This window comes from Pseudorasbora parva, chromosome 5 (genome assembly GCF_024679245.1).
Source record: "Pseudorasbora parva isolate DD20220531a chromosome 5, ASM2467924v1, whole genome shotgun sequence".
Classification (NCBI taxonomy): domain Eukaryota; kingdom Metazoa; phylum Chordata; class Actinopteri; order Cypriniformes; family Gobionidae; genus Pseudorasbora; species Pseudorasbora parva.
In genome coordinates this window covers 11,107,885-11,120,468 of record NC_090176.1, presented here as the reverse complement: position 1 = coordinate 11,120,468, position 12,584 = coordinate 11,107,885, and the positions used below count along the sequence as shown (strand labels likewise).

Genomic DNA, 12,584 nt, shown 5'->3' with positions numbered 1-12,584 from the left:
TTTTGAGATTTTGGGCCAGTTTACTCCCTTAACATGTAAGCTTTCATGTCACAATAAAAAAGGCAACATTACACATTTAAGGTGGTTATTTCATTATACTTTGTCACCGTGCGCCTTTAGATTTCTACCTGAAATCATCCCAAGTTACTCTAACGCGAGCTCCCGTGCCGTCTCCATTCACAGAAGCATGTCATGCCTGGTGTCATTATAAAGCTCTCAGTCTCACACACAGCGCTGTCTAATCCAAATATGGGCATTTCCTTTGTAGAACTAACCAACCGCGAAAGTTTGCAGCCGAAAACAACATCTGATTGGTCATGGATTCTGATGTAGCAAATTTGTCAGCTAAGCAAACTAAACCATACTGAATTTGGATTAATAATGATGATTAATAATGATGTTTACACCAAATTCCAATTTCACCTATGCAGGCTAACTTAAAAATAGTCAGATAATGGTTGCCTTTTTTATTTGCCAGGAGTTAAAATGAGTCATCCTTAACATGTTTGGTGTTTTGGATTCACTACAGCTGGAGAACAGTTAAATACCAAACAGGTTGTAGGCTCTACTGGGTGATTTTTTTTTTACTGAGTAACTTATTTTCCCAGATAGTATATAGATTTTTAGGCATTCTATTATCTCCAACAGCCTGAAAAATAGTGCATTTAGCTGATGTAAATGGAAAAAAAATCTCCCCGGGGGAGTATGCCCCCGGACCCCCCTAAGTTTGGGCTAAGCCCCGAATGTTTACATCGTCTGGCTCCGCCCCTGGTGTGGACGAGCACCGATTTGCCTATGATTTCGGGCATTTCGCAAAACCTGTCGGTGAGTCAAAATCGGGGCTAAAATCGTTGTGAACTCAGCATTAGGCTGGCCACAATAAAAGGCCACTCTAAAATGTGCAGTTCAAATCATGAGAAATGGAGGCAAAAACAAAAGTGTTATAATTTTGTTCAGTTAATATGCATTCTCAAACAATCACACATAATTTTGCATATTCATGATATAGCTGTGATATATATATTTTTTTACACATATGCCTGCCTGTGTATACACAATTTGTAATAAATTAACTTAATCATCATCAATGCCAGACAATTGGCTGTGATTTTTCATTATTTGTTTGAGGTAAATCAAACTTTCATTGTCGATGTTTGATTTAAGGATTTTTAGTAGTGGGATTTTTTAAAAATATAATTCTGTGTATCAAAAAGTTTCATGTAGATGTTAATGATGGTTTATGCCTGGGTCGGAAATCAGTTGTTGTAAGCTGTTGCCGGGTGTGACAACGCCAGATAGGTGGCTGCGATCTATTTCTTTCTTTCTTTGAGGTAAAGGCGGGCATACACGGTGCGATTTTTGCTGTCGTACGAACTCGCAGACAATTTTTTTTCTCGGGAGAAATCGCATGGACATCGTGGATGCTCGTATGGTCGCGGCTCGCACCGTGTGAGAAGAAATACGAGACGAGTAAGTTATGCCTGGTTTAGACTACAAGATATTTTTGTCTGTTACGGTAGTCACTGTGTCAGATTATGCGATTTTGACTCCTAAAATCTTGTCGTGTCCTGGACTAGAAACATGTCAGACTACACGTTGCTACTCGACCAATCATCGCTTGTTGTAACGACGTGCGTGATGTCACTGACTTTCAGAAACGAGAGTGTAAACAAACGATGTCTGAAGCGGCGTGTTTTGGCTGTTTTATGTTTAGAAAAGTGCAAAAATAGAAAGAAAACCCAACAAAAGACATGTTACTGGCTTCCTGGAAGAGGACATTATGGGCTGTCAATTCTCCAAAGCGAACTTGAGGTAAAATATTGTTCTTTTTATATTAAATATTTAGTTATTAGCCAGTAGTAAAAGCTTGCCACCACAACATATTTGTAAAACATCTATTAAGCTTACATTCCAGTAACGTTAATCACTGGGTTGCTGAAGAGCTTCCGCTATCGTTCGCCAGCATTTTGCTTATTTGGTTGTGGTAGTCTGTCGATGACACATCGTACAGGCAGGAGTACTGTTGCCACAGCTCCACGAACCTTTCCTCCATTTTATAATTCCACCTAAAGTTAGCTGCTCCGTCATCTCTCGTGCGTTTCGCCGTGTTTGAAAGCTGTGTATGAAAACTGTCTGTGCTCCGGTTGGTCAGCGTCACACGTGACGGAACCCGTCGTGAAGGACCGCAAAAAAATTCAACATGCTAGTCTTTCTGTCGTGACGTCGTGAACTATCGCAGACGCGGATTTGGTTCTCGTATACTATGACACACTATACGAGATGAAACGATCGATTCTTGCGTCCAGACGTCCATTATCGTTTACGAATCCCTACGACACCTTACGTCACACAGATCGTGCCAAATTCGGGCTAATATCGTGTAGTCTGAACCAGGCATTAGGCGCACCTCCCGACTAGGGTTGCCACCCGTCCCTTGAAATACGGAATCGTCCCGTATTTTCAGGAAAAATGACGCGTCCCGTATCAAAGCAATACGGGACGCGATTTGTCCTGTATTTTACATAGGTCCACCCGCATTGTGTGAAGACACGTCCTATTCTGCCCCTAATTGGGTCGCTGCCATCGTTGGTTTGTTTGATTGGTTTGTTTCAGGTTCACGGGCCGTGAATCACGGCCAATCAGAGTCAGAAGAGGTATAGGTTCTTTTCTATATGGGCAGAATCCATTTGAAACAATGGCGGAGGCAGGTCCAAATACCTCCGCGTCCAGCTGTAAAAGTTTCAGAGCAGAAACGCAAGCGAATGCAGAGGTACAGAATAAATATTTGGCTGGAAAGTGTCCGCGGCAATGAATACCAAGCCAATTGCACAATAATTATTTGTCGGCGAGTGTTTTCAGTGGCGCACGCTGGCCTGTCAGATGTGAGACAGTATGCAACGGGAGAGCAACATTCACTAAATGCAAGAGCTAACCGAAAACAAAGCACTGTCACACAGTTCTTCATACCTCAAGCATCTCCTGAGGCAGACAGTGTTATGTTTTTTTTTTTTTTTTATCACCTCAATTTTTTGATTGATAACGTTAGATTTCATAAATGCTGCCTATTAAGAAATAATGTTAATAATGTAGGCTACATTAATGATGTTATGGTATGATTTGTTTATTAAGGTTAAGTTGTATAGTCAGACACAAGCATTACTTTAATAAGAGATAAGATATATATATATATATATATATATATATATATATATATATATATATATATATATATATATATATATAATCAAAATAGGACCTTTTAGGAATAAAATAAACAACTATTTGTTATGCTTAACAAATTATAATTGCATCATCCAATACTATAGAATTAACAATAGACTATAGAAATGGAATAATACATAAATATATTCACTTAACTTACCAAAAATAAAAATGTTGTTTAGTTTTTTATTAAAATAAGAAATAATTGTAGATATTATATCATTTACAGTTATTTAGGTGTGGTTTCACTGTTTGGATGGTGTTACTGCAAACAATGACAAATATTTTAGTCAAAATCTTTGGTCACAACACTATAAAATTACTCGAGTTAATTAGCAATTTCTTCTCCTACTCCCCTCTAGGTTACAGCAGCTGAGTTTGTTTTTCATTGTCATAGCTGTGTATTATACTAAGTGCATCTGTTCACACTGATTTCAATAGCAGATATCATATTATAATGTCCATTGGTATCAATCTTAATATATATATATATATATATATATATATATATATATATATATATATATATATATATATATATATACAGTCCCCTCCAAAAGTATTGGAAAAGTGAGGACTATTCCTTTATTTTTTCTGTAGACTCAAAACATTTGGGTTTGACATCAAACAATTTATATGAGACAAAAGATCAATCTTTCAGCTTTTATTTCCAGGCATTTACATCTGGATCTGATACACAACTTAGAAGATATAACCTTTTGTTTGAACCCACCCATTTCTCATGTGACCAAAAGTATTGGAACATGTGACTGACAGGTGTGTTTTGTTGCCCTGGTGTGTCCTATTACATTGATTATTCAAACAATAAATAGCACTAAATGTCTGCACTCAGTTTCAGATTTGGGTTTTGCCTGTGCAGACTTCATTTATAGTTAGACGTGTAACCAACATGAAAACCAGAGAGCTGTCTATGGGTGCAAAACAAGCAATTGTGAAGCTGAGAGGAGATGGAAAATCAATCAGAGCCATTGCACAAACATTAACCATAGCAAGTACAACCATTTGGAATGTCCTGAAGAAGAAAGAAACCACTGGTGTACTAAGTAACAGACCTCGAATGGGTAGACCAAGAAAAACATCAGCTGTTGACGACAGAAACATTGTGAGAGCTGTAAAGAAAGACCCTAAAACAACTGTTAGTGACATCAGCAACAACCTCAAGAGGGCAGGAGTGAAGGTATCACAGTCTACTGTCCTCAGAAGACTTCATGAACAAAAGTACAGAGGCTACACCAGAAGATGCAAACCTCTCATTAGCAAGAAGAATAAGAAGGACAGGCTGGAATTTGCCAAAAACTACAGAGACAAGCCTCAAACATTCTGGGGCAAAGTTTTATGGACTGATGAGACAAAGATTAACCTCTACCAAAGTGATGGAAAGGCTAAAGTTTGGAGAAAAAAAGGATCTGCTCATGACCCCAAACATCCAAGCTCATCTGTGAAACACAGTGGAGGTAATGTCATGGCTTGGGCTTGCATGGCTTCTTCTGGGACGGGCTTAATTGATCTTCATTGATGATGTAACACATGATGGCAGCAGCAAAATGAACTCTGAAGTGTACAGAAAATTTTTGTCTACCAATTTACAGAAAAATGCAACCAAACTGATTGGGAGATCCTTCATCATGCAGCAAGATAATGACCCAAAACACAGTGCCAAAGCAACAAAGGAGTTCGTCAGGGGCAAAAAGTGGAAGGTTTTAGACTGGCCAAGTCAATCTCCAGACTTAAACCCTATAGAGCATGCATTTTACCTGCTAAAAAAGAGACTGAAGGGAGTAACCCCCCCAAAACAAACAACAACTGAAAGAGGCTGCAGTGGAAGCCTGGAAAAGCATTACAAAAGAAGAATGCAAAAGTTTGGTGAAGTCAATGGGTCATAGGCTTGATGCAGTTATTGCAAGCAAAGGATTTTCAACTAAATATTAAGTCTTATTCACTTTAATCTATTTTAAGTTAATCTGTTCCAATACTTTTGGTCACATGAGAAATTGGTGGGTTCAAACAAAAGGTTATATCTTCTAAGTTGTGTATCAGATCCAGATGTAAATACCTGGAAATAAAAGCTGAAAGATTGATCTTTTGTCTCATATAAATTGTTTGATGTCAAACCCAAATGTTTTCAGTCTACAGAAAAAATAAAGGAATAGTCCTCACTGTTCCAATACTTTTGGAGGGGACTGTATATATATATATATATATATATATATATATATATATATATATATATATATATATATATATATATATATACAAATTAGGTTTTAAGTTATGATATATGACCACTGCACTGGCACACCATCGGGACTGTGGTCATCGTGGCCACGAGGGGTGTGGCCACCGCTGCGGCAGGCGTCCCTTATTTTTCTGTATTGAAGGTGGCAACCCTACTCCCGACCTTACAATAATTTTTGAAAAGTAATAATGTTTATAAAGTTCGGGGAGTCGGCCTGATTTTTACCAACTTATGAACGTCCCCTATTGCCAAATCATGCACAAGCACGTCACATAGGCTCAATCTATGAGTATTATTAGCTCAGTGGCTGCAAACATACAGCGTTCACACACACAAACACTTTCTCTCTCTCACGTGCACCCTTCTCTCTCCCTCTGGTTGTTTCGGTTAAAAGGAATGGCTACTGTTCTCTGCTTTTCAACAAATAATTTGCACACATTTTTTCTTCATTTTTTGTATCTGAAGCTATAGCAGCAACATTGAAAGCTCCGGTGTCTGTGTTTAACACGAAAACTCGTGTGATTGCGGCGCGGTGCAAACAGCTGTGCCGTGTACCAGCTGATTTGATTTTCATCCCAATTTTTTTTTAATGATATTCGGGTAGTGGTCAGTCAGGTCGTTTAAAAATAAAAATGCCAATTAAACCTTTGTAATTTATATAGTACTAGACACAATTTACTATGAAATACATTGACAAGGAGGATCCTCTCAAGCATCAAGTGCAGCCAGTGAGCGCACATTCAGCTCCGCAGGTTGTGGCGAGAAGAAACCTTCTCAACCCAGGTACGGTTGATTAAATATTATTTCTACACAGCGCAAGGAAAGCTAAAAATAAGTAGGCTAATCTTCTGTCTTAGGCCACCAACAGCATCTTATTAGCCCTTGCAAAATGGGCCCGGGACAAAATGCCTGATTGGCGATTTCCCAACACGTTGAACAGAGTACTGCTATTGTACCTTTTTAATAGGCTACTTTTAAATGCATATAGCTCAGTAATGTCAGTTTTATGTATTTTCTGAGAGTGGCCAGGATTTGGGAAAGTCGGGGAAGAGACACACACTTCGATTAGACTGGATAAACACGCAGCATCTTAATTGTTATGAAAATTAAACAAAATAAATGAATAAATTGACGCTACAATGAGCATTTACTACTTTTAAAAAATGTGGGTCAGGAAGCGGGTCGGGTATAATATTTTCTTTCTTTTTTGGGGGGTCCGAGTTGCGGGCGGGTTAGTTGAGAACGTTGGTCGGGTGCGCGTTATACATTGACCCGCGCGCGCATCACTGGTGGATATGTATGATTTTACACGCTCCTACACATTAATAGTAGGGATGGGCAACAGTGGTCGAGAACGTGACAGTGATGATTGATCATGAAAACGCTGATTGCCCTGACTTATATTTGAAAAATATATTTGTCTTTTTTTCTGATTGGTTATTGCAGCATTTTGAAGGTACCTGAGGTCTGATTGGTTAGCGTTAGAAAGCACGCCTTCCAGACCGCTAAACAAAGTGAAACTGAAATGCACGCTGCAGAAATACCTGAAATCACTCTGATCACGAAATACAGTGCAAGATGTGCAGCGCCAAATTGTCATATACACAGAATTATAATGAGAAAAAAATTGTAAATTGTAATAGAATGTTGTATTCTCTGTGCTTTAGTTTCCCGTGTGTAACTGGGGGGTAAATACCTTTAACGTTTGTTTCTCTCCTAGCATGTTTAAAACTGTTATTTCATTGCTATTTACTGTGTTCAGTGAATTAAGTCATGTTAAACGAGACAGGGGTAGCTGCAGCTTGGAGTAATGGGCGTGGCAAGAGGTAGGGGCGTGGCAGGAGGTAGGGGCGTGGTGAGAGGTTTCTCATTGGTCAAAGGAGCTTCCTCCTGGCGACTGCGTTGGCCAATCAGCAGTAACCTTAGTTTTACTATAGTATGAATCAGTGGAGGAATGAGTTTTGACTTGAACACAAGCCTTTTATGACATATTCAACTGACGTTTTAAAAAACTTAATTGTAAAAATGACTATTGAATGTTTTTTTGGATAAAATGTTGTTTGTTTTGCTTACTTGATTAATGTCACTTAAAAGTAGTTTATTAAACGGGTTTTACTTAATTTTATATTATATGATGAGTGTTTGATCAAACATGTATATATATATGTATGCTTGTATACAGCACAAACATTTGCTGTTATAAAAATAATATTACTTTTAGTTTGTATGTAGCCTACTTTAAATGAAAGTACAAAATTAGTATGACTTTAATAGTGTCAGGAGACATTTTTATCTTTAAAATAATAATTTGTTTTTTTAATTATTTTAATTAAATTATTTTATTTTTAAGTACAGACATTTCAAGTATAATGCAATAAAAAACGATAATTACAAAGCATTGTAAATACAGCTCAAAGTGTGTAAATCAGAGAATAACAATAACAAGTATAAAATGAACAATACAAATAAATACACAAATATAAGTTTATGAATCAAGGTAGAAAACGTTTTGTTTTGTGATCTCATGTTTGAAAGGGTTTCAAAGTATACTGTGAGATCAGTCTTATAAAAGGTAATATAGGAAGGGTTCTTTCATTTGTGTCAAAACTTCGCAAATAATTTAATTATATCATTTTGTTTTTCAGAAAAATATGGGTTTTGGAAACTAAGTAAAATGCCATGAAGTTCTAAATTCTAATACTAGGAATTTCTATTTTAAAGTCAGTCCAGAATGAAATAGAAAAAGGGCAATACAAAAATAAATGTTTCATATATTCAAGTGATGTGTTAAAAAAGTGCATTTATCACAAACAGTATGAATGTTTTTTTTAATGATTGATCCTAAAAAAGTCGCGGTGGTGATGACGTCACGTAACCCGCGCCATACAGACGGTTTCGAAGGTAACATACCCTGCGTCTCAATCAGCTCCCTAGTTCACTAGAGTGAAAGAAATTTATTTTATCTTGTATAATTATTTGTTTAATTATAGTGATTCAGTTTATGGCTCGCTGTTATGCTGATCAGGAAGCTTTTCGCGTCCTGGTCGCGATATTTTTTTCCCCAGGATGGTAGGGGAAGGTACCGCCTTTTTCGTCTATGATTGGCTAGAAGGGCTCTCCTTCGATTGGTTATATATCTCACGTTCATGGTAGGCTGTCAGCTAGTCTGTTTTGATCGTCTTTACAACAGAAACGATCGAAGTCAATCCAACATACTAAGAAAAGCACATATCCGTGTCTTCAGATTTATATTTCAAGTCCACAATTTCATTGGCAATTTTATAGAAGAGACCAATTTCATAGAAGAGACACCACAGTATGATACAAATATGACAGATTTTATTTATTGTGAACCTAACATTGCATGCTAGTAATAGACAATTTAGTGCATGTTAAACATAGTAATTGTGTGTGTGTGTGTGTGTGTGTGTGTGTGTGTGTGTGTGTGTGTGTGTGTGTGGGCATGTTTTGAGACATATGAGGACACAAATGTGTACGACATGGGTATGAGAGGTTTTACAGGGAGAGGGGGAAATATGAGGACATTGTCCCCACTTTCTAAATGCTTATAAATCATATATAGGATGATTTTTTTTTTGTTGAGAAAGTAAAAATGCAGAATGTTTCCTGTGATGGGTAGGGTTAGGGGCAGTGTAAGGGGATAGAAAATACGGTTATGTCACAAAAACAAACGTGTGTGTGTAGGCTATGTGATTGACTTCGTTTACTTCTGTTTTAAAGACGATCAAAACAGACTAGCTTACAGCCTGCGATGAGATGTGTAACCAATCAGAGGAGAGCCCTTCTAGCCAATCATAGACGAAAAAGGCGGTACCTTCCCCTACCATCCTGGGAAAAAAAATATCGCGTCCTGGGCTGCGTTCGGAACCGCATACTTCCCTACTATATAGTATGGAAAAAGCAGTAGGCGAGCGAAAAGTATGTCCGAATCCTTAGTATTCATAAAAGAGTAGGCGAGAACTACCAGGCGTTTGGACTATTTCTCGCGAGATTCGGACGTACGTGTACTCAAGTTGCGTTCGAATATGCCTACTAACCTACTATATAGTAGGCGAAAACAGTACGTGAAAGGAGTAGTATGTTCGAAACCTCAGTAATCATAAAAGAGTAGGCGAGAAATCCCCGGATGGCCTACTGCGCTCCGCCCAGATTGTGAAGCACTCATCGTCGGATACTTTTCTATCCCTGCCTTCCCATAAGGCCACAGGAAAGGATACGTCAGGTGGAGGAAAGTGATGCGGGTGTTTTCAAACGTGAGTATTACAAACGAAAATCACAATTCTCTTGTGTTCAAATCACGTTTGTTGAGCTTCTGTAGAGTAAACTTTTGAATTGTTGAAGGTGTAAAGTTGTCTAAATAGTTGTGATTGTACTGTAAAAACACGTTTTATTGTGTAGGCTATAGCTAACAGGGGAGCTCCAGTAACACACATACGTCTCCAAAGTGGATTACATATGCATGTTAAAGATAAAGATACTTACTAAATGTTTATTTAACATCTGACAGGAATTTTTGATAAGTATTGCAGATGAGCACATCACACCATAAAATAGACATCTGATACATCTGAATAGATCAGAATGATGTGTGTGTGTGTGCGCTATAATGTAGAGTTCACTGTTGTCAACTCTGCTTACTTTACATGAACCTGAGCAATGGAAATAAACAAATCTACATAAAGTAACTAAACAGAAGTTATCAATTTAATTTGTCCATTAGTACTGTTGATAAACTGATGAACATTAACACATCAGCAACTACATTTAAATGTAGTATTGAACATAAATCACATAGGTAACGGTAATCTTGTCTGATGTTACAGGGACAGAAGAGCTCGTGTGTGTGTGTGTGTGTGTGTGTGTTTATCTGGTGGAGAGCGGCTGATAAAGGAATGCTGTCATCAAAGGCTTTGATTCAGTATACTACAGAAATGAATAAACATCTATTTAAATCTTAAGTTGTATTTTATTTCAAACAGTTATTTTAGCACTTTTCTGATTCTTGATGGCTCTGTATTTGCTGCAGAGCTTTTGTGGAGCAGGGCCTGCAAGACACGGGTGTCATGTGTGGGGAAAACCTGAAACAAAAATATAAAGTAATATCATTTAGTTACTTCTAATACAGAAATCAAATGACATTGTGCTGTTTAAATGAGTGCTTTTGAATTATGTTTGTGCATTTTTGTAGGATCTGAGATGTCAGCAGACGGGTGTGAGCACTGAGGATCCTGGACCCTCCATCACTTCACCTGCCCTTAGTGCATCATCTGGGCCAGATATTGCTGTGGTCTCTTCATCCTCAGTAAACCCAGAGCCAGTGAGACATCTAGAAAAAGACCAAAAGCGTCTAACAGTGCACTTATTACAGGGACGATCCCCCTGGAGCTAAGAGCCTTGCTCAAGCACACACTGGTGGTGACGGTTACGGAGATCAAACCAGAAAGCCCACTACACCGCAAAAGTCCAAACGCTATGAGGGCCATGATGGATGGCTAGGACAGATGAAGGTGTTCACGCTGGTCAACTGCTTCATGAATATAAAGCTGCAGAACTGGCACACCTGTGTTGAGACGGGCAGCAGATGTGGCGTTCACCTTCTGTATGTGTGATCGTTAGAACAATACATTTGAATAAAGCGTTGTTTCATGTGTTGACTTTTATTCATTTCTTGTGATGTTTACTTTTATTAATTATTTTACTCATTCATTCATGTTTCCTTAGTTGTCAGTAAATAAAATGATTCACATCATATTCACATTGGCTGCATTTGTCTAATGTGTATTCATGGCATGCATCGCTATGTCATATGACAAGTTGCCTTTTGTATGTTTTACTAAAACGATATATATATAAAAAGGTAATATAATTAAGTATTGGTCAGCATTTGTCATTATTATTGTAAGTGTTTGTGGGTGTGCTAGCAGTGCAGTTCATTCTGGGTGAAATCTAAAAAATTTTTTATAGTATTACTTACGTTTTTCGAGTATACAATCAACAGTTTCCTCCAAAGGCGAGATCTCCGAGCAGCTGAAAGATTTTTCTGAGCAGACAGTACAAACACTGAGGGAAACCGCACCGGTCGGGGTGTGGAGTTACTGATGCTGAGCTCTTACTGCACCTGTCACTCATATCTTTTTTTTTAATTGTTTTATAATTGCATGGTGGTATATTTAACAACGAACAATCATAATGATAAAACTAATGGGTTTATGTACATTATATACAGAGAAAAAACTATAACAAGGTTAGATATCTTGAATAAATCATCATAATGCAATAATTTTTATTTATTTGTTTGTTTTAGTTATTTCATAAGCCATCAAACAGGAGTTAAATTTAACAAGAAAAAGAGGGAAATATAAAGGAGATTTAGCCCACTTTTGCTTGTGGATGACATTTTTTTGCATATAAAATAAAGAAATTAACAACATATTCAAGAGATCACGATTTGGGGGTTTTGCAAGGATAAAAAGGGATGAAATTGTCAGATTAGTAGGGTTAAAATGTATTTCTTATAGTACAATGACAAAATAAATGGGCAGCTGTTTCTTAAAAAAGACCACAAAAAATTAGCACGTTTAAACCAATATACAGATTAATTAAACCTGTCACACGAGTTGTTGCGCTTGTGATATCGTCATGGGTCACATGATAACGTCAACATGGCGCATAAAGTGCGGATCGCATTCATACTTAACGAGATCTGGATATATAGTACCTACTCTTTCAGCGCTCGTTAAGTAAGTACTTATTGAAATTGAGTACCTACTCAATGAGTATGCGGTTCCGAACGCAGCCCTGGTCATAGACTAAAAAGACGAGAAGACCTCACGGCACGCCCCATACCTCGCGGCACGCCCCATTCATTTCCGACCTCATGGCACGCCAATTGCTCCAGTCATCAGTTACCTACCTCTACTTGGGTTAAACAGTGGTTATCTGTATTTTCCAGGAGTCGTCAGCAGGTGGCACTGTGTGTGTTGCGTGCAAGGCAATGCGCATGCGTCCCTCTCACATCGATCATTTTGTCCGTGAGCAGTGTGAGAGGCGCACACTCTCGGGAAATTGGGAAATTGTTTTGTGA

General features: G+C 37.9%; 1 protein-coding gene and 1 long non-coding RNA gene across 3 annotated transcripts in view; both read left to right on the top strand.

Moving 5' to 3' along the window:
- The window catches only part of LOC137075054 (gastrula zinc finger protein XlCGF57.1-like), a 421,471-nt gene that overhangs the window by 39,867 nt on the left and 369,020 nt on the right, over positions 1 to 12,584 (top strand). The gene's annotated exons all lie outside the window — the stretch shown is intronic.
- LOC137075060 (uncharacterized) lies at positions 9,349 to 11,371 on the top strand. Its single transcript, XR_010904981.1, has 3 exons — positions 9,349 to 9,753; positions 10,527 to 10,596; positions 10,689 to 11,371. It is a non-coding gene; the product is annotated as an uncharacterized lncRNA (long non-coding RNA).